We start from the raw sequence: 20,172 nt of genomic DNA, 5'->3' as shown, positions 1-20,172 counted from the left end.
ATTGAGCAGCTGGAATTGGAACAGGACACTGACCTCATGCCCCACCACAGAGGGGTTGACTCGCCTACTGCAATGCATCCAGATGATGAGCAAGTCTCAAATGACCAAGGATGCACTAAGATCCTTGGCGGTCAGCCGAAGGTAGAGAAGCACGATAGCTACTTTGATGAATCTCAACTTAAATTTGTGCACCCTTATAGAGTACCAACTCCAGAGGACCAAACATCCCCTGAGCAAGTTGAAGAACAAGTGATCATGATCGATGTGCACAAGGACCCAGCTGCTTTGGCTGATGCAACTAGAGTGTATGTTGAAGCCACTAGCTCCAGTGTTCGCTTCCTCATAGTTGAGAATGAGCGAATGGTGAAGGAACTACAGGTGGCCAAGTAGGGAGGAGACTTGGTGACAATGTCTGCCCGAGCTAAACTGAAGAAGGCAATACTAGAGGAAGTGTTGTCCTTGGACACAGTTATGCGGGCATTGTACTCCAAGTTCAATACCATGCATCAAGCAGTCGTTCATCTTCATGGATGGCAGCATCCATGTGTGAGAAGAGCTTGCATCTTGAAGAACATACATGTTGTCATTGATAACATGCGAGCATGGACGATGAAGTATAAAGGAGCCCCACTTCATTTTCCCAAGATGATGAAGGCCAATGCAGTTGAGTTGCAAGCACGTATCCAGAGTCAGATCTGGAACTATGAAGACCTACCACAATTCATCACTGGCATACAGGCTTCCCATGCACGAGTATTCAAGATAATGGAGGATGTTGTGCATACATATGCGATTCCATCTTTTGGGACCCTCACCCAAGCGGACCAAGAAGCAGGTCCAACAGGAGCTTGACTCGTACTTCGACGATTTTATGCGCATTGCCACCAGTCCATACTTTCCCATCAATGCAGACATCATGCGCAAGTATGTTGCTGGTCCAGCCACATTAAGGAAATTGTTGCACATTTTTTCAGATGAGCTGGATAGAGGAGCCTAAGCAGTGCACCCGGATGCTATGGAGGCAAGGTTCAGGTTCCAGACGAATGTCACAATGGAACACACGGACACTATCAAAGACTACCAATCTTGGCACCAATATGTTACTGTTGATCAGCTTGAGGATGTCGAGCAATTGGAGTTCTATAGTTGTTTAAGTCAGAGTGGTGTCTAGTTTGGCTTATTCAAGCCATTGTTCACATGGGTACATGTGCTTTGTATTGTTGAGTCATGTCAAGTTTAAGTCAAGTCTCAAGAGTGAATGTGACAGTCATATAGTAGGTGAAGAGTCATGAGGATAGGTGAATGGTCACAAAGGGGAATGTCAAGGGTCACCCCGCCCTTTGCTTTAAATAGTCCCTCATAACTCATTGTATAGGCTTTTGGTCAGCCAGGCTTCTACTAAGATTATCTTGAAGAAGACTTGGACAGTATTGTAACGTGCATTGGCTTCTCCACTGCACAGAGCTAGTACATCTCTTTGGAGGAGCAGGCAGATGTGGCCGTAACATTCTACTAATAGGGCTAACAGGTTTACATGGTGTATTGGATGATTTTGACTTACACTTCTTTATATAATAAAAGTGAGCACATTTTCATGCATATGTTGTTATTGTAGTTGGGCTGCTCTGATTTCCTTAATGATATATGTTGTTTAACTTACGTACTTGTGTATGAACTGATTCACATGCAATTATATGAATCTTGTTGTTAATTTGTTGCATATGTTGTTAATGTTGTCACCATCTGTGTCGATTGCTCTGTCGGACACCAAACAGACCTTTCTATGAACCTTGTTATATCAACCGTCACACTCGTCTCAGACTGATCCATGAGTGTTGTTCAGGTTATCTTACCTTGTATGTTGGGACTGTCGCATCCATGTCAATTGCTCTATCGGAAGCTGTGCATGTCCTTTGTGTGGTGTGTTCCTAGTAGAGTTGGGACTGATCCCTTTCAACCTGGAACTCACCTTCACCTTCCTCCCCCTTTTGAAGTGTTGGAACCTCTCATACTCATTCCTTGACTCACTTTATCAATCACACCCTTGCTACTGACAGAGTTATCTTACTTGCCTCTGTGCGACATCGCAGTCAAGGAATTACCTTACGACCCACTGTTGGGACTCCTACACCAAATGGTCTAAGGTCTAATTGGGACTTCTTACCAAGGGGATCTCCTTGACATGTTGGCAGGTCCAACACCATCAACAGGATGATATGATACCAAAAAGTATGGGTAGGTGATATTATTGAAGTGGATTTTTGCCTATGGTGGCCAACAAGGATGTAAAAAATATTAGAACTTTTCCCTTAACATTGCATGGATAGTTTGGCTAGCTAGGAATCTAAAATTATTTGAAGGAAAATAGACACTTATATTAAAATGTGTTGCCTAGGCCATAAGCATCCTAAAGGCATAATTATAATCTCAAGAGAAATAATAAGCTCATGGTGACATGGAAGAGATGGTAGGTAAGAGCCTTCCATGGAAATAATTTAGTGGTGTATATCAGTTGACCCCTCATTGGGGTGGAGCAAGAGGACTATTGTATTTATCTCAAAGCTATAAAAATAAATTCAAGGCTTGAATTAGGTAGGAACTAAATAACTATTGTGAGTTGATGGCCCTCAAACTAACTTTTAAACTAGCCCAAGAACCTAGAGTTCTCATATCTAAACATATAGTAATTTTCTTCTTTTAATTCAATGGATGTGCAAGGAAATACCTTTGAGAAACTTGAAATTATAGCCTTGTTTAATGATGTATGATCAATACTTTTATCCTTCTCACAAATATTGTTTATACATGTCTATAGGGGATTTACATGACTTATTCTAGCCAACCATCAAGAATAGGTAAGGATTTTCTACCAGTGATGCATGAATGATAGCGATAGCATGTCCAACACACAAGAGATTATGCAGAAGAGCAATGGGAAGAGATGATGTATTCCATTATGCCATGACATATTCCCCCCATAAGTGAGGCATCCAGTTCTTTCAATGTTAGAATTAATAAATATCAATTGGCTCTCACTTTTGAAATAAGATAGAAAATGAGCTTTAAAACATTGGAATAGAGTCAGATCAAGGAACCTAAGGGCTTTAGTACAACATGAAGGTAACCCATATGATTATGCACATGAGTCTTATATATAATTATGTTTAATTATATTTACACTGAAGGTGTTACTCTATGAAGTTGGTTGGGAAAACATTGTTTGTCCCAGCCAATCCAGAAGCCCCATTTTCATCGTCCTCTGACAAGTTAAAAATTGACAAGTGGAAAGGGTCTGTGAGCCATTTTCCATTATCGCCAGTTGGCTCGTACATCCCCTTCACATCATACAAATTTTGAGTCTTGGAGGAAGAGACAATGATGAATGGAAGCTCCTTGAAACAAACTAACTCTGCTTGGAAATGACCACCTTGAACTAAATCTCCTTGAAACAAACATACATTCTTCCCATCTCGAATGGGTCATTGCCACCCTCATCTTGAAACTTATTCCTTCCAAGGATTTTTCCTCCCATCCACAACAAAATTTCCTGGTCTTGGACCTGAATAACTTGATCTTCTAAAAAGGTAGCACCTATGTAAAGAAACCCCAATTGGAGGTGAACAACGTAGCTTCCAAGTGTGTTGTAACTCAAAGTTAAATCTATCACATAATGGAAATAATTTCATCACATTCTCATTTCTTTTGGATCTACTTCAAGCCTATACATGAATTCTAATAAATCAGAAGTGATAATTGATCATGAGGAATCGAGAGAGGTCGAATATATCAATCGACTTTTTAGGGTCACAACTTAGCCATTGGACTCTGGTTTCACCTACGTGGGATTTCACATCAAACAAAATTGCTATCATATTTCGGATTGGGGTTGGATCATTAAAAAAAATGAGGTAAGAATTAATCATTGGTCCTACATGTGGATTACCATGGGGTAGAATTATATTGATCAAATTTGTTTTACAATCCATTTATGTTTTCTGGATGCACCTATATATGTTGTCGATGACCATTATTAATAATATTTATACAATCTTGGCTAGATTCCTTTGGTCAAGTTCAGATTCACCTAGTAAGCTCCATCTTGTCTGTCTTCCTACCCTAGCCAAAGCTATTGATAGTGGGGGATGGGGGGTCCTAGATACATTATCTTTCAACCAAGCACTTATTTGCAAGAGCTTGTGGAGAGGATTGACCGTCACGGGCGTCTAGTCACTGATTATTCGTGGCAAATATATGGCTTATGAGGACATTAAAGACTAGATAAAAGATGGTTCTATTTTCGCATATTCATCCTCTTATATCTAGCAAAGCATGATGAGGAACATGCAATGTCGATTTGCAGGTGTATCTTGGGAGGTGGGAAATGGAATCAGGACAAAGGTTGGCATAGATATCATCAAAGGTCTTCTAGGAACTCATACTTTATCTCCTCCTCTCCTCCAGCATCTGCACGGTAGAGGTATGTTCCTTTTTTCTCATATTGTTTCAAATAGGGTTCCATCTCCTCATATTCAATCTTGGTTTCAGCAGAAGACATTGAAATTATGGGTTCTTTGGCTACAGAATGGGACCTATACATTAGACAGGTCGAGGTCGTAGGGATTTACTGTTGAGAAATATAGAGCGTCAATAGTTAGGTGATTTCTCTACTTATGATAATTTATTGTGATATACTTTTTTCTTCTTGATTATGATCATATCCTTCTTATAGTTATTATTGTGTTCTTTTCATCAAGATAATTACCAAATCATGAACAATAAAGAGAAAAGAGACGTAGTATATAGGCTTATCAGTCAGGGCCAAAACCTCTCACTCTTTGAGATGAAAACCCAAACGAAATTCTTATTATAGGTCTCCAATTGACGAGTACCAAGACCATGAAAAATACCCTTGACACTAGATTCCTTCCAACACCAAGTCACTAGCCTCCTCTTGATCCCTACTCTTCCTCTTCTCCTTCTCATTTTCCTCATAATTTCGTCCTCTCCTTGTCGGTTCTGAAACTCCTTTCTTGACAATAGAAACCCTAGATCAAATTTCCCACTTGAATAGACTCCTCCTTGAAGTATATTCTTCTCCTCTCTTACTCGGCGTCCTATAGAAATGATTTCCATGCAAACAAGAGTACTTAGGTATGACTGCAACCTTTGATCTATCCTTGTCAACTTTGATCCTACAATTTTCGCATGTGTGAGGGTAATCTAGCCCAAAACATTCCTCTAGCAATTTCCCTTCCTTTCACTATCCTTCCTTCATCCCTCACTGCTCTTTAGGGTCCTTCTTAGATGATTTGCACACTTATGATGATAGACTTGCTTCACCGAATTTCTTGTCTCCAAATGAGGCCGAGTATGGGTATATATACTTCTTTGTCCATGTCCATTAGGCTGACAGGATCTCTAGAAAAGGCCAACATGATATTTCTCGAATCATCCTTACATATTAAGCCGACTTGAGTGAGGTCTAGTGACAAGGTCTTGGAGAGTTCCTTACAAAGACAAATATGACTCTTTACAATGTGTAGCATTCCTTCATTCCATGATAATGACTCTTTAGACTTTTATGAATAGATGACAACATCCTTAAGGGCTCTCAATGGGAGCCTATACTAAAAATAAAATCTCTTCCTCATGAAACACATGATGCAAGAATTACAAGAATTTGATTTTTCTTCTTTACATCTCTTACATAAAATCATAATTACATAGAATTATGAAGAACGAACCTAGTTACACTTTTCAACACTCCCTCTTAACTAGGGATGTATTCATAATACTTGTGCATTCTCAATCTAAATAATTTATCATAAGAAGAATAATATTGGTAACCCATGTTTATAACATCATATCAACCAACATTGTTACATAGAAAGGCCTTGACTAACAAATCTATCTCTCCACAAGATCTGAGAACAATTATTTATAGACACTCTCATCATTGTCTCTCTCAGAACATACCCCACCCGGGTTCTTAGGGTTTGTTTCATCATGACTATCCTTATCTTGGATGCCCAATCCTCAAAGAATATTGATCCTCTACGAATACTCTTATCTTGGATACTCTATCTCATCCTCAAAGAGCATCAGATGCCAAATGATTACCCAATCCTCCATTCTATCTTCCCGGGTGAAGACCAGAATGATGTGTCTATCTCTCCCTCTCAATTAGGGAGGACATATCTATTCCAATAAACGAATGTACTCATTCCTATGGAAGGAATGTACCTAAGCTCCCTCTTGGCTTAGGAATTTCCAGTTTTCTTCCAAGTAAGAAACTTGTTTCCAGGACCCCTCTTAATTAGGTACCTGCAACAGTTTTTTAGGTAGAGATGATGGGACAACTAGCTACTTAAATAACTCCTTCCTTCGATGTCATGAATTTCTTATTTGTCAGTCATCATATTTTGGGACTTCTTCATAGGGCACAAACCATCCATCACTTTCATTCATGAGTCAGTCATGTCATCATTCCTTTCTTCAGAAAGTGATCCATCAGTCTTCATCTAGCCTTCATGTCATTCTGCATTCTTCATATTAACCTCTTCGGAAGGATCTTACAACCTTCCTCATGGTTCTCGAGGAAGATATCTACAGTTCTTCCTTTTGGAAACCTTTCATAAGCCCATCCATATACTAGTTCACAAATAAGAAATGAACACTTAAATCATAATTACCTTTGTGATGGTCTTCCATCATGACATCTTCCTATAGGCATCAGGATCCAACGTACATGTTGACACATCTCCTAAAGATATGTATTGTCAAGGGTCTACATATTTTCTAGACTTCCATCAGAGCCTTCATATATTTCTGGGAGATAACATAGTCAAATATTCTTGGTCTTTCAGATGTTGACTGTGTTTTACCATTGTTACATATTCCATATCTCTTCCTTTCTTTTGTCACACATTTTATTCCCAGGAGCTTCCAAACAAAGTTCCTCAATTGTAGTCAATCACCTCATACTCCATATGAGGACATATTATGTTTATTTCATCTAGTAAATATGTGACCCATGCATTCTTACATCCTTTTGAGGGAGGATATTTTTTCTTTCATTATGCTTCCCAAGATAGATCAGTGATCCATGTTGCTTGCAACCATATGACATGACTTTCATAATATCAAACGTAAGCATACATATCTCATCTTTCCTTTGGGTCATCCAGACTTCCTGCAACAACTTCCTTTGAATGAAGGAGCTTCATTCCCTTGATCTGCTTTACTATTATGTCATCATACCATCATCCTATGAATTCCACAAGATTGGAACTCTTGAAGAAATAGTTTCTTCCCCTCATGATCAATGAAACTTACAATGAATATTCCATCAAAGAATCTTGAGGATCTTGCATATGTTACCTTTGACAGACGTATGATGAGCCTTGTCCTAGATGACTTATTCCTTTTTCTATGAGGTTTCCAAGAGCTATATCCTACATAGTTGACTTCCATAGGTTTTTTTCCAGACATCCTTCATGTTTCCTATCACGTGAGCTCTTCTAATGCTTTTATCATGATGCCATACTCTAATATGATGCATCCTATCTTATTTACAATGCGTCCTATCCATAATTTTTCACAACATAAGAGTACCTTTTAATGAAGGATATTATCTTAGTCATAGTAGAGATCTCTCACTTCCTCCTTCTTAGGATTCTTTTTCTCAATTTCTTCCACTTATTTGGTAATATGAGCTTCTTCCTTATTTCTCTTGTTATTGTCCCTTTTAAGTTTAGGACAATCTCTTCTATAGTGCCCATATTCTTGACATCCATAGCACTATACTTTAGCCATGTTCTTCTTTTTCTTTTGAGGACCAAATTTACCAAACTTTCCCTTTCTTTTTGTCATAGCAACATATGCTTTATTCTGCTCATTTGATACTACATAAGTTTTTGCCTTCAGTCTAGTTTCTTTGATCTTGCATCATGACCATAGATCCTGGAAATGAGTGGCTTCTATCTTCCCATAGATACTTGAAGTGAATTTTCCCCATTCCTTTAGTAGTGCATTTAATATTGTAGTGGTCATTTCTTTGTCAGACATTATTTTGTCCAAATCTTGAAGTTCATCTCTTATTTCTAAAATCCTCATAAAATATGAGGATATTCCCTCTTCCTTTGAGATCTTAAATTTGTAGAGCTCTTACCTTAGAGAGATAACTTCTCTTGTAGTACTTATGGAAAACAACTCTACCAATTTGTCATGTGTTTCTTTTGAAGCGTCTAATTTTGATACATATGGGACGAGAGAGTCTTTGATGGATTCTATGAGAATCCTCTGAGCCCTCACTTCCCCTTTCATGAATTTAGCAAGTTCTTGAGTATGTTATTTGGGAGGTTGGATTATTGACCCCTTGATGTGATCCATGACTTCATTCTCAATGAGGTTTAGGTTTGTTATTTTCTTCCATGCAAGAAATTTTTAAGCCCCAACTAATTTATTGCTCTCCTTGCAAAAAGACATTTTGATAGATTCATATGAAGTCATATACTTACTTGAGTAGATGTTTATTCCTTCACTTGCTTTGTTATTAATATTGATAGTGATATAGATAGTAGAAGACTACCTTTTGATAGATTATTTTCTATAGGAGCAATCCTTGATCTCTTTTGAGAGAGAGATTACTTTGATGGAGCGCTTGCTACACACACTCTTTTTTAATATGATGAAAATGTTCTAGCCTTCCTTAGTCTTTGGAACAACTTCCACTTCTTAGATGATGGATAAATGATGATATTGGAAATTATTCCCCCTTGATGATGATTCCAAGACACTTGATGAAGTAGATTTATTCTATCTACGGTTTTAGTATGATGTAGATATTGGAATTTCTCTTTGGTATTCTTTGTCTCGCTTTGATCCATTTCTTGAAACTCGATCCTTGTGTGTCTCATTGAATAGATGCCATTTCTTGACTTTATCACCTTAGCTCTGATACCATGTTGAGAAATATAGGGCATCAATAGTTAGGTGATTTCTCTACTTATGATAATTTCTTGTGATATACTTTTTGCTTCTTGATTATGATCTTCTCTTTCTTGTATTCATTATTGTGTTCTTTTCATAAAGACAACTACCAAATCATGAAAAATAAAGAGACAAGAGACATAGTATATAGGCTTGTTAGCCAAGGCCAAAAACTCTCACTCTTTGAGAGGAAAACCCAAGCGAAATTCTTATTATAGATCATCAATTGATGAGTACCAAGACCATGAAAAAAACCCTTGACACTAGAGTCCTCCCAAGACCAAGTCAATAACCTCCTCTTGAACCCTGCTCTTTCTCTTCTCCTCCTCATTTTCCTCTGAATTTTCTCCTTATCGTTATGAAACTCTTTTCTTGACGGAAGAAACCCTATATTAGATTTTCCACTTGAATAGACTCCCCCTTGAAGGAGATTCTTTTCCTCTCTTACTTGGCTTCCTATAGCGAAGATTTCCACCCAAACAAGAGCACTTAGGTATGACTGCAACCTTCGATCTATCCTTGCCAACTTCGGTCCTGCAACTTTCGCACGTGTGAGGGTAATCTAGCCCAAAACAGTCCTCCAACGATGTCCCTTCCTTTCGCTATCCTTCCTTCATCCCTTGCTGCTCTTTAGGGTCCTTCTTAGATGATTTGCACACTTATGATGATAGACTTGCTTCACTGAATTTCTTGTCTCCAAATGAGGTCGAGTATGGGTATATATACTTGTTTTTCCATGTCCATTAGGCTGACATGATCTCTAGAGAAGGCCAACATGATCTTCCTCGAATCATCCTTACATATTAAGCTGACTTGAGTGAGGGCTAGTGACAAGGTCTTGGAGGGTTCCTTACAAAGAAAAATATGACTATTTACAATGTGTAACATGCCTTCATTTCATGACAATGACTCTTTAGACTTTTATGACTAGATGACAATATCCCTAAGGGCTCTCAATGGGAGCCTATACTAAAAATAAAATCTCTTGCTCATGAAACCCATGATGCAAGGATTACAATAATTTTATTTTTCTTCTTTACATCTCTTACATGAAATCACAATTACATGTCATTATGAAGACCAAAAAGCTAGTTACACTTTTCAACATTTACCTTACTAACGAGATGGATAAGATGACCTAGGTTGGAAAACTCACCAGATCTAAATTACAGCTAGTGAAATTTATAAGCATATCACCAGTTCACTCCCATCTGCTGAGGCACATAATTGGTTGCATAAGATATGAAAGTGGGAGTTCCCACTGAAACTCAAATTTTTCAGTTGGCTGGTTCTCCATGAAAAGTTTTCTCCTAGGGGAATCTCTCTTGTAGAGGTTTCTATGGTCTTGGAATTTTCCTACTTTGTATGCTAGACTCATAGGATGTGTCACATCTCCTTATCAATTGTCCTATTGCAATATAAATCTAGCACTCTGTTCTTCATATATTTCATATTGGTGGGAATTGGACACACCTCAACCTGGAGGCATGTTTCAAATTATGGCTTGCAACACAACTAGAGTTTTGTTCCTTACCATTTTACATCATCTATGGCATCTGGAGATGCAAGAACAACATGATATTTGAACATAAGAAGGTGGAAATTAGGTTATCTGTATTGGCAATCGCGATGTACTTTTATGAGATAGGAACCAAGAAGCATGATAAAAAACCAAGACAAATTATCAGACAGGATGTTTGGCAAAATCTTTTGGTTGGCTTCATTGATGGCACATGTAAAAACAATCATTGTGGATGTAGAGCACTCATTTTTAGGGAACCTGGAAATTCCTTTCATTTTTGGTAGGAAGGTGGTAGGGGTACCAATAATCAGGAAGAAATCATTGCACTTTGGGGTCTCCTTTACTTGGCACAATGGCTTAACATCAAAGAAATACAGGTATTTGGGGATTCAAAAGGCTGCATTAATTGGATAAAAGGGCTCATTTGTTTTCAACCTCCATTGATGTCATATTGGATGAAGCGCGTTCTCCCTTTAGAGCGCTCATTTCAACACATCTCTTATGCACACATATACCCGGAGAAAACCAACATTGCCGATATGCTTTCCAAAAGAGGTGTGACCGAAACACCTGGGGTCATCCACTATGCCTCATACAAACAAGACATCAGGGTTGATTATGGCAGTGTTCACATTTCCTAATTTCTTTGTTTTAGACTTTGACAACATGAGAGATAATATGTTTTTTTGAAGGACTGTTTACGACTACAATCTGCTTAATTTTTTTTGAAAATATATCTATATGATTGAATGTAAGTGGTAGGTTATTTTTTTTTTGGAACCAATATGCTATATGCAAGTGATAGGTTGAAAGATATGTTTTTTTACAAATACCATGATGACCAGGAAGAAAAAAAACCCATGTATATGTACTATATATATATATATATATATATATATCTATATATATATATATATATATATATATATATATATATATATATATATATATATATATATATATATATATATATATATAAGATAGTGTATTTTTTCTTCTGAAAATAAAAATAAAAATTAAAAAAAATTAGTTAATCATAGACAACTTGTTAGTCTTTTCTCTTGCGGTCTGGCAGCCTTTGGGCAGTGAACCCCCACTCCTTTGCATCAGAAATGCCTTCCATTTCCCTCTCTACTTCTTTGATGGCAAGGGGAATCCCTCCACACTTATGACACACAACCTTTGTTGTTTCTTGATCGATTCCCACTGACACATTTCCATTATTATATAGAAAAGCATAAGGAAAAAGAAACTTCCAACTATCTTCCTCAATCAAATTTACCACTGCGATTGTGGACTCGTTTGTAACTCCCATTCTCCAAGAATGCTCTATAATTCTTGTAGCTCACAATAAATTTGGAGTTGGAGTGGTGAATTAGTTGGAGTACACCCAATTCCTCCAGCAATTCAACACCCTATTCCAACAAATCATCCAAGAAGAGGGTGAAGCTCCTTCCCTGCATAGACTTATTCAACGGTATGTTTACAAACACTTCATTCATATTTGCATTCAAATCTATAACCTTTCCTTGTGTGCTTGTTTGTGTGGAGAGTTATTTTCGAAGAATGGAAAAGGAAGGAGACTGGGAAACGATGAGCCAAAGTAATAAACCATCACGGAAGAGATCCCTTACCTTTTGGCTATTGAAGAGTGTCTTCAGAAGCAAATTTTTTCCAAAACCACCCTTGCCAACCATGCCAATTCAGGAGAAGGGAGAGTTAGCCTCTGCATCGGTCACTAACTTCTCCAGCTTTTCAAAAGCATTGTGTTGTCCCATTACAAGGGGTTCGTTGATGATGGTGCTCATTGAAGTTACAGGTTCCGATGTGTTTGCGGAACTGCTAGCTAAAGAAGAAGCTTCCAATGCTTCGACACTTTCTTTAATCTACCCAAGTCACTCTAGGATGCTTTCCTAACCCATCAAATTAGTTGATTCGAGATGTTGGGTGATTTCTCTATTGAGGTAGGTGATTCTTCTATTAGTTCAATAACAATAAATGAATTCATAACGGGTATCGTGCACTCCTACAACATTGTTGATGCTTTTCAGAGAAGGTTGTCCAACATTTTAAGCTAATCATTGACAATTTACGCCTTCATATTAATATCGCTTTGAGATGAAATGGGAATTCCTCTAAACCTATTCAATGCCAAATGATATTATTGGATCTAGTAGAGAATAGGCTCAATTCTCATTACTAGATCTCTCAGAGAATTCATCTCCTCCTTGTAGTTGAGTGTAATTCTAACATGATGGAAGATTTGGTGGATAGAAACATCAATGCTTACACCAATCAATCCAGAGACGAAGCCAGGATCATGAGGCCACATGATGTGATTTTGTGAGTAACATGGATTTAGAGTGCAGAAGGGGAGTTATCATATGGCGTCCTTCCCTTGCATGTCTAACACATGTAGTCTAAAAAAAATAAAAAACATGTCACTTTGCAGTACAATTCGGAAAATGCATATTATGCCAAGGTTTCTTTATGGTGGGTCTTGGAATGATTAAACCAAGAGTGGAGCAAAAACTAGCTTATCGTTTCACTGATATTTGTTTTGATAGAAAGTCATTTCACCATTCATAACTAACTTCTCTCTCTTTCCTTATGTTTTTGGTATTTGATGTTGACCACAAATTTTCCAATTATGTGGTTTGCTTAAAAATAGATCATGGATAACACGCTAAAATTCACTCGTAGATGATCCAGGTGGATGTTGGTGGCCACCTTCCTATTCCACTTGGACCCCCACAATTGTGTCTTTTAGTTTTTCAATTTCCTTAATTGTAGCACAATTTACTATTTTTGGTATTTTTTCGAGTCCTAACCTTTAGGAGCTGTTTTGAGGCCCTAAACAACGTTTTTTGGGAAAATCAGGGGAAAATTGAGTCTTTGACTTATGTTTTCCATTATAAAGTTGTATTGCTCGGATAGATATTTCTAACGAGGTATTGTGCGCGTCAAACGAAGATCGTATTCCAAAGTTACGACCTCGGGAAGTTGATATACAAATTTACCCAAATGTGGCCCATAGTTTTGGCACTTCATCTCCTAGGGTTAGGTTTTTGGATTTCTAGGGTTTCCAATTGTTTCTCAATAATAAATAGGCCTTCGAGCCTCATTTTAACATAGTTCAGAGGCATGTAGCCACCACATCTCTTCTCAGGGATAAGCTACCATCGCCCGAGCTAGTTTATTTCCATTATGTTTGTAAGCTTATTTCAGTATTTGATATTAATGAAATGAAGTATTATTTCTGTTGCATCTATGTATTTATGGTTATATATGTAATTTTTTGCATTCTTGTTTAAGGTCAGATCAGTGGTATCATAGTGGTCTGCTCTTTATCGGTTTTTCTTTGCATGTCCCCAACGAGGTCGGGGTATAAGGAGTTAGGGCTCGAATTAGTTGAAACTTTGGAAGACCAACCTTGTAAATCCTGACAAAATCCCATGGAAAAAAGAAAACAAAAACGAGGGGGCATGATATCCTTTCAAAATATTGCTGGAAGAATCCCTCAGGCGAAAAAGGAACGCGATGATGGACAACTTTGCCCAGATCCTTCAGTGGCTACCCAAAGGTGACGCATATCCTTCCAGCAGCCACTCTGGAAGTGCCACACCCTTCAAGGTATAAATTAACAATGACATCCCCATATTTGAAAGTTAGATAGATGTGGATGTTGTAGATAAATGGTTAAATCTGCTAGAAGGATATTTTTTTGTTTATGATTTTTCTAGTCATGAAAAGATTACTTTTGCAGTATTCAAAGCCACCCCCCACATCAAGGACTGGTGGGAAACCTACTATGAGAAGAAGGATGAAAGTACACCCTCACTATTTTCAGTCGCAACCACTTAGAATTCATTTCGAGACGCCATCAAGGAGCAGTAATACCATGTCGATAGCTGTTGAGTCTTGAAAATGTCATTCATTTCCATTACACTTTCAATATTATGTCCATTATATCACCTCCATTTCACTACTATGTCACCACATTCATCCCACTTTCATTATCATTGGGCCACATTTATGTTTTTCCAATCTTTATTAATTCTAAGCCTTTTAAGTGAATTTGTGGTTAAAAATTAGAAAATAATGTGCATATGCTTATACCTAACAAATGGGTTGAGATTGTTGACATGTGTAGGTTGAAAGGAGGCTTCTAGAAGACCCTTATGTGGCACTCTAAGGCCAAATTTGAATTTGAGTGGAAACAATCATGGGATCATGAGGATATGTGTCACATCTCCTAATTGTATTGTAACTCTAAGAAGACATGTGTCTTATTAGTTCCTATTTTGATTAGGACTCTAGAGGTAGAGGGAGAGATTCATGGACTCTCATTAATGATATGGCTTCTCATCTTTTTGTATAAATAGGAGATCTATCTCCTTCATTTGTTAGTATTTTTAGCTTGTGAGTCTTTAGCTTGGAGTTTGTAGTTCTTCCCTGATGGCTTTTGAAAGCTTTGGAGAGCTTTGTTGTACTTTTTAATTTTGAAGAATTTGAATAAAGCTTTGATGTTCTCAATATGGAAGGAGATGTGAAGTAGATTTCATGGAGCATATTAGAATGTAAGGTAGAGTAGATTTCATTTTGTAATTTTTCTTTGATTTCATTATGTCATTTGATTGCTTTCAAGTTTGATAGATTAGATTTTTCATTCATGCAAGTGTGTTCAACCGGTTGATTGTAGATTAGTAATGCACATAGCTTTTTAATGACTAATGACATGATGGAATCATCTTGTCCTTCTGCTAATTTATTTTCTGAGTTCTAATTCTAGCATTGTTACTTCTTTCAATTTTGTTTTGTTCATTTACTTTTCTGAAAGATAGATATTAGACTACTCATGTCACTTTCAGTTACCTCCTATAGCCAGAGCGACTCAAATGGTGAGGGATTGAAATATGAATGCGTAGTTTGATATTAGTTTATTTTTCTGCAAGTTAGTTATTGAATTACTCATGTCATTTTCAGTTACCTCCTATAGCCAGAGCGACTCAAATGGTGAGGGATTGAAGTATGAATGCGTAGTTTGATATTAGTTTATTTTTCTGCAAGTTAGTTATTGAATTGCTCATGTCATTTTCAGTTACCTCCTATAGCCAGAGCGAGTCAAATGGTGAGGGATTGAAGTATGAATGTGTAGTTTAATATTAGTTTCATTTTATGCAAATGAGATATCAGATTGCTCAATTTGTTTATGATTACCTCCTATAGCCAAAGCGAGTCGAATGGTGAGGGGTCAGAATATGAGTTGATGTAATATGATTTAGTTTACTTTGCTTACAGTTTTTGAATTGCTTTAAGTTCAGTTTTCTTTTTATACAGCAGCAAGGATACTGGGTTTCATAGTCACTAGCACATTGATTGGTTGTTGCATTCCATTTTGATTGAAGTAGCTGCATATTTACACTTTTGTTTAAGTACTAATTCCATCAATAACATGTTTTGAGATCTTTTGAAGTGCTAAGTTTTGGAAGTTACCATTAGGGACATAGGCCTTATCTTGAAATCTCTATCTATACTGGTCCTTTAAAAGTATTCTTAAGACCTTAGAATAGGATTTCCATTTGCATTAGGCACTTTAGGAAACCAACAAAAACAAAACCCCAAAACAAAATAAAATCTATAAAACAACAAAGTAAGAAAAAGGTTAACTAAGCACATATGGTGCACCAAACTTCATCAGTTTACGATACCCGGATTGATAATTTATGTAGAGCAATTTAAGACGTTAAATTGACTAGACAATAGCTATGAGGATAAATACATAAAATGGACCACACTGCGATAGGGAAGGGACCAAGACATGCCAGAGTTCACCAATGTTTTTCATACCCTTTGCACGAAGTTGGGATTTTAAGGATTCTTAGCGGAATTTGGTACCAAAGTACCACGGTTTTCTACATAAGTACATCCAGGACAAGATGTAGTTCCTGGACATCTCCTCGCTCAGCATGTCGTACCGATACACTGTCAATATTGAGTAGAAGTTTAAACATAAAAAGCGAGACTTTGGATCTGTGAATCCGAAGTAAGGGAAAGGAACCCCCAAACCACAGAGAAAAGGATAAAGCCAAGGCATGGCGACCTAGGATAACCCATCAAATCCACAAGAAAATAACAACACCACAAAAACAAAGGAGGAAACGGGAAAGTGGTGTGAGTTCCATAAGAGTTCCACTCACAACACAAGTGAGCTTCGAACAAAGCAATCACTAGTGGTCGAGCTAAAGGCTTTCGAATCAAATGCATGTTCTGAATCTGAGTTAGAACCCAACAAGGGGAATGACAAAGGGAAGTAGATCATTGACGTGGAGCCCAGTGCCACCATGGCCACCACCAAGACCCAAAAGATTGAGCTTGAAGATCTAGAGGAGGGGGAATGCCTCTTCCACTCACAAATTTAGGTGAAGGGTTCTTTATTGCAGTTCATTGTCAATAGTGGGAGCCAAAAGAACCTCATTTCAGTAGGGGCCATGAAGCAGATGGGCCTACCAACTACAACACATCTACAACCATACACCATTGGGAGGCTTCACCAAGGATGAGATCTTTGTGTCAGCCAGCAGTGTTGCCTTCCCTACAACATCAAGCCTTTCAAAGATGAGGTACTGTGTGATGTTTCTCCTCTTGAATTTTGCAATGTATTATTAGGAGAACCATACTTGTGGAAGTGACATGTTTTATATGAGTCTATATCTCACTATGTTATTATTTCTTTGGATAATAAGTTATGCAAGATACTAGGGGTAGCCCTGCATACTACCATCTCTTTTATCTCTACTAAGCAATGTAGTAAGATCATCTCCCAGATTGGGAATTTTTTTTCTTTCTGATTCGCTCTCAAAGTAAGGGGAAGATCATAGCCACATCCATGGCCCCCGAGAAGGGTTCCTCCATGCAGAAAAAGCAGGTGGATATGGTCGTGGAAGAATACAGGGACATCTTCTCCTCACCCATAGCGATACCCTTACACTGTCAGGTCAAGAATTCGATCAATCTGACTCCTAGAGCACCTTTACCCAATGGACCGATATATCGTCGCTCCATTCTGGAAAATGAAGAGATCAAGTAGCAAATCCAGGAGCTGCTACAAAAAGGGCACCTCCGAACAAGTTCCTCGCCTTGTGGGTGCTCGATTGTACTTGTACAAAAGAAGTATGGGACCTATAGGCTCTACATTGATTATCGGGCACTAAAAAAAATCATTGTCAGGAACAAGTATCTAATCCCATGGATTGATGTCCTCCTAGACCAACTCGGGGGGGGGGGGAATTATTTCAGCAAGATCGATCTGAAGTTTGGCTATCACTAGGTTCCAATAGAGCCCACAGATGTATGGAAGACTGCCTTCAAATCCAAGGAAGGCATTTTTGAATGGTTGGTTATGCCCTTCGAGTTGAAAAATTCCCCTGCTACTTTTATGAGGCTAATGGATGACATCTTGCAGCCCTTCACCAACTCATTCATGGTTGTTTATCTGGACGACATCCTCATCTTTAGTAAGAGTTGGGAAGAACATTTGCAACACATTCGGCAGGTCCTTCAAACCCTTCGGCAACAAAAAATGTGTGCCAACTTGGAGAAATGCACCTTTTGCATGAGCCAGGTCCAACATCTGGGTTACATCATAGATGAGCATGGCATGCATGTGGGTCTAACTAAGATCCAATTCATTCTGGATTGGCCAACCCCGACCACTCTAACAGAGCATTGTAGCTTTTTGGGCCTTGTAATTTTTTATCAGAGGTTCGCGTTGGGATTCTCCCATATCACTTGGCCTTTGAGTCAAATTACTAAGGGCGGGGCAAAAGCAAAGTTTTCTTGGTCTGAGTTCCAATAGAAGGTGTTCGTTGAGTTGAAGTACCACCTCTACTCTACACTGGTACTCACACTTCCAGACCTACAACATCCATTTGAAATTGAGACAGACGCCTCCAACTATTCTATTGGTGCAATCCTCACCCAGCACGACCATCCAGTGGCCTATCACAGTGAGACACTTTCCGATACAATTCGGAAGTACCCCACCTATGAGAAAGAGATGTATTTCATTATGTAGGCTTGCCGGCAATGGAAGCATTACATTATGGGGAAGGAGACAGTCATCCACATCGATCATTGACCTCTTTAGTTTATACAGACACAAGAGAAGTTGTAGAACGATCGCCATAAGAAGTGGTCTACATATATGCAAAAATTCCACTTGAACATTAAATACAAAAAGGGCAGCACCAATCATGTTGCAAGCTACCTCAGTCGGCCCCCAGTTGCATCATTGACTATTGTTCTCAACTCTTGTGGCCACGAGACCTCTGGATCGATGCAACTATACAAAAATGATCTAGAGTTTGCCTCCACATACCAAATGCTAGTAGATGGAAAGCAAGTTTTTGATTTCCACCTCCAAGACACATTATTATGCTACCTCAACCACATTTGTGTTCCTTCAAGAAAACGTGCCAAGCTAATTTGGGAGGTGCACTACAGTCAGGTCACATGACACTTTGGTGTGGAGAAAACTATGGTTATACTACAAAAGTACTTATATTGGCCAAAACTCCAACTAGATGTTGGGAAATATATCAAATCCTGCACTGCCTGTGCCATTGCCAAGCCAATCATCAAGAAGCAAGGCATGTACACTCATCTGCCTACTCTCAGCCAGTCGTGGGAATCCATCTCCATGTACTATATGTTTGGCCTCCCTTCTACCAAGCATGGTAATGACTGTGTATTTGTGGTCGTGGACATATCTATTGGCATCCTACAAGAAGAGTATCACAACAGAGGACACTGCCAAACTCTTCTTTGAACTCGTGTGGATACATTTTTGGAACCCGCAGACCATTATATCATATCATGATAGTAGGTTCCTGAGCACATTCTGGTCAAGCCTCTGGACACTATTGGACATCAAGCTCACCAAGTCAACTGCCTTCCATCCCCAGACTGATGGCAAGACGAAGGTCGTCAATAGGATGTAGTGCAAATACTCTGCATGTACAAGTACAAGCATCCATGAACTTGGGATGAGAGTCTTCCCTATGTGCAGCACAATTATAACAAATATCTCCATAACTCGACCAGTCACAGTCCATTTCAAGTGGGTCTAGGATTTCAACCATTGTGTCTGATTGATGTTTTCATGTATCATGTGACTACATAGAAAAAATCCTCACATGTATTGTCTAAGGCTGATAAAGTGACCAGATTTATTGAATGCATCAAACACATCCGCCAACAGGTTCACAATATCTTGGAGAAGTCAAATGCCAAGTACAAGTAGCGACATGATCAACATCGGGTGCCACACAAGTTTCAGGTGGGCGACAAAGTTTGGTTGCATTTGCAGAAAGAATTCCTTACCGAAGCCCATTGGAAGCTCAAACACTTTGATATGTTCCTTACACCATTACCAAGGCTATGGGAGACAATGCTTTTGAGCTCAACATTCCCCCATTCCTTGGTCTGCACCTAGTTTTCAATGTGGACCACCTTCGACCATACTTCTCACCATTACTCGACACATCAGACATTGCAAAACATCTCACATCAACAGAGTTAAACACAAACTGCATGGAACATGCCAGAACTGATCGAATTATGGACACACAGATCAAGAACACTCACCAATAGAAGAT

General features: G+C 38.4%; 1 pseudogene; it reads left to right on the top strand.

Annotated features, from left to right (window-relative positions):
- The first annotated feature begins 594 nt into the window (after positions 1 to 594).
- The window catches only part of LOC149228142 (chaperonin CPN60-2, mitochondrial pseudogene), a 61,616-nt pseudogene continuing 42,038 nt past the window's right edge, over positions 595 to 20,172 (top strand).

The sequence above is a fragment of the Pinus tabuliformis genome, chromosome J (assembly GCF_031772625.1).
Source record: "Pinus tabuliformis cultivar Carrire ecotype Pingquan chromosome J, CPIR1, whole genome shotgun sequence".
NCBI lineage: Eukaryota > Viridiplantae > Streptophyta > Pinopsida > Pinales > Pinaceae > Pinus > Pinus tabuliformis.
This window is presented reverse-complemented; position numbering and strand designations above follow the sequence as displayed.